The sequence below is a fragment of the Pipistrellus kuhlii genome, unplaced genomic scaffold, assembly GCF_014108245.1.
Source record: "Pipistrellus kuhlii isolate mPipKuh1 unplaced genomic scaffold, mPipKuh1.p scaffold_m20_p_21, whole genome shotgun sequence".
In the NCBI taxonomy this organism is placed as follows: Eukaryota; Metazoa; Chordata; class Mammalia; order Chiroptera; family Vespertilionidae; genus Pipistrellus; species Pipistrellus kuhlii.
Window position 1 is genome coordinate 13,323,389 of NW_023425520.1, and position 3,815 is coordinate 13,327,203.

A 3,815-nucleotide genomic window follows, 5' to 3' on the forward strand; every position below is an offset into this window, starting at 1 on the left:
AGGGTGTCCTGGCCGAGTAGCACCTCGGCGTGAGGGCAGCGATTTCCTTTAACGCTGAGGTCGCGGGCTTGCTCCGTGTTTGGGTTCTTATGGATGGTCCTGCCCTGGGCATTCCTGCATGCATCTTTGCTGAAAATATGGCTGCATATCTGCTCAGAATGAGATATACTCTTTTTTGTTCTTTTTAAAATAACCCTTCCTGCCTTGTTCATTTTATTTTTAAGTACATTTTCCTGGAGGCCCGGTGCATGAACTCTGTGCAGGAGCAGCCTTCCTCCCGGGGCTGCAGCACAGGCTGGCTTCCCCCTGGCACCGGGACCTGAGCTTCCCGCCAGCCCTGCTAATTATCATATTACACTTTTATTATTATAGATCGATCACAGAGAGGAAGGGAGAGGGAGAGAGAGACAGAAACATCTATGGTGAGAGAGAACCATTTATTGGCTGCCTTCTACTGGGGTCGAGCCTGCAACCTGGGCCTGTGCCCTTGACTGGAATTGAACCTGGGACCCTTCAGTCCTCAGGCTGACACGCTACCCACTGACCTAACTGGCCAGGCTGAGATGCACTCCTGGGCTTTCTTTTCTGTCTCTGTGTTCTGCTGGGAGAGAGCTCATCCGTCTCCTCGCCGGGCTGCCGGCACGGGCTGTGATGTGTGTGCTTTCTTCCTTGTTTCCCTGCAGCTGCACGTTTTTCTCATTGAGACCGAACTTGTCCAGAATGTTCGCCCAGAGAGTGACTGTGAAGGCCCTTCCTCTCTGCCTCCACCGCCTCTGACCCCGTGTGGGTGTGTGTGTGGGAGGGGGGGCTCTGACCCCGTGCCGGGGGGAGTGTCCACCTGCCGGTCAGCGCCTGGCGGCCGGGAGAGCCAGCGGACTGTCTCCTTCAAGGGAACCTGCAGAGCCTCGCCCTCCGCAGACAGCCACCACTGCCGGATGCTTGGCTGAGTGGCCGATGGCTGGAGGGCTGTCTTCCTTCCTGCCATTCGGGGACTCTGTAGCGAAGCAACGCCAGTGCCTCGGTCCTAACGCTTCCTTCTAGCACTCTACTCCGCAGTGCAGTTACCTCTCTGGGCTCAGAGGGGCGGGAGCTCCAGTAAAGTGCCGGGACCCTTGGTGAGTGCGTCCTGCCGGCGGCCGCTGCCCGTAGGAGGTGCTGGGCGGGTGGCTCCTTGGCGGACCTGGCGCTCTCTCTGCTTCAACAGCCGCTGCAGCACCCACTTCATTCATCTTGACACTCAGTTACCGACACCTCAGGAGGCTCTGTCTTCCCTTTTGCACTGAAATGGAAGCTGTCACTTACGTAAAAGTTGATGGCTCGTGTGCTCTGCATGTGGACTCGAGTTTTCCGCGTGTTCACAGGCAAGTTAACATTCTTTAGAAAGTTAAGCATGACTGTGACCAGCAGGCGTGAGGGCGGTGCTGGAGCAGGAGGGGTCAGACACGCAGACCCATCGGTCACCCTCAGTGCGGGAGCGGGCCTCCGTGGTTCCGTTTCTCTGCTCCCCTCGGCTTCATAGACAGCTGCTGGGGATGTTTAACTCCAGAAGAGAAACTGCAGAAGGATGTTGGAGAACAGAATTAATACCAAACTGTCATTGAGGCTGTCACATAGATGGTCGCATAAAAACTGCAGCAGACAGAGTGGAACACACCAGGGAGACTTTATTCAGGATGACCGCGACAGAGGTCACGGCCCCTGCCACAGAGGTCACGGCCCCTGCCACAGAGGTCACGGCCCCTGCCACAGAGGTCACGGCCCCTGCCACAGAGGTCACGGCCCCTGCCACAGAGGTCACGGCCCCTGCCACAGAGGTCACAGTCGCTGCAACAGAGGTCACGCCCCTGAGACAGAGGTCACATTGCAATAGGAGAGAGAGACTGAACTCCCTCCACTGAACTTTCCCAGACGAGGAAGATTTCAATAGCGAGTTTTCTCAAGTGAAAGCTCTGGGCAGAGGGACGGGGCTACAGTGAGGAGGACACGGTCTGAAGGTCAGTAGGCTGAGGGGCTGTGAGGACCTCTGGGTCAATTCAAAACATTTGTTTTTGTACAAAGGATCATGCACAGTGATACGGAGAATGAGCTGATGGTTGGATGGTTGCCCGGGGGGGTGGGGGAGCAGGGGCACAGGTGGGTGGGGGCTGGGTGAGATGGTGGATGGATGGACGAACTAGGAAGTCCAAATGGGTCATGAGAGAAAAGGCAGGGTGTGAACACAGCACTGGGAACACAGCCCATGGCATTGTGGGAACTCCGTGTGGAGCCGGGTGCTGACGGGATTGAGGCCATCACTTCGTAAATTATGTGAATGTCTGATCACTGACACTGAAGGTCACTGTTATTGAAAAAAATATGTGTAAAAGAGTCATGCACACGAGTGCCTTTGCATGTTTAGTAATTTATATTTAAGTGTGCAGATGCATATCGCATACTTACTATTCCATGGACTACAGACGCCAATGCCGCAGTGGATGAGGGATATGAGTGTGAGACAGGCCATTGGGGAGTGGGGAGACGCCCTTTGCCGAAGGAAAGCTCTCCGTCTGCCTTGCCTGGAATCCTCGTGCCACGTCCCTCCTGCCGCAGCGAGGGCTCTGGGCCGGACGCTGCCCAGCATGAAGGCTTCGTGGTTCAGGAGAAACTGGAGCCGTTGGGGATCGGGGTCTTCATTCTCATCCTAACAAAGCAGAGCTGAGTGCGCGCCTCCCTGACTCAGCTGTGCAGGGTCCGAGGGCTTACTCTGCTGGAAGGTAACAAGGCCGCCTGCAGCCCTGGCCGTGCGGGAGAAAGAGGAGACGGGCACACGCAGGAGCCCCCTGGACGGCGTCACGGAGAAGTCAGCATCCCCTCCTGCGAGGCCTGGCCAGCGCCCCCCGGCCGCCCCGGGGCACCGGACCTGAGCTGAGGGGCCAGAGCACACGTGGAGTGGGCGGCCTGTGCCGGGGGGACACTGCTGGGCAGTGCCGAGGGACAGTCTGGCCGGGGCCTCAGAGCCAGGCCGGGAGCTCTGAGGGAGGAGGTGATAGCCTGACCACCAGCACCTCCGTCCGGCGCCTCTGCCGGCGTCAGCACCCACACGCTCAGCTCCAGCGGAGACTCAACTACTCCGTCTTACCAGAGTGATGCCTGATGGCTCCCGGGGCTGAGGGCCATCTGTGCAGCGGTGGCAGGTGTCTGGGCGCCTGTGTGATGTCACCCTGAGCAGCCGCTGCTCTGCACCCCATGCCCAGCTGCCCAGGGGATCACACTGGACCCCACGGCCTGTGCCCTCAGACTGGTGAGCTGAGCCGGGAGACACGTGATTCTCAGACCTTCCTGGGGGGCGAACAGGGACTACGGAAAGATGTAAAGCACCTGTAAGAAGGCAGGGCTCACTGTGAGCAAAGCTCAATGCCAACGTGGATACCAGTGCGAGTTACAGTCCTCTCACTCAGACAAAAGCTGTTTGTAACATGGATGGCATTGGGCCATTCCCTCTAAAAAGTTATTTAAATATATGTTTATTGATTTCAGAGAGGAGGGGAGAGGGAGAGATAGAAACATCATTGATGAGAGAGAATCACGGACCGGCTGCCTCCTGCAGGCCCCACACTGGGGATGGAGCCCACAACCTGGGCGTGTGCTCTGACCGGGAATCAAACCTGACCTCCTGGGTCATAGGTCAATGATCAACCACCGAGCAACACTGGTTAGGCCTCACAAGTTATTTTAATAAGTATTATACAGAAAAAAAAAAAAAAAAGGAACTCTTACCCTTTGCAACAGTATGGAGGAACCTGGAGAGCATCATGCTGAGTGAAATAAGCCAGTCA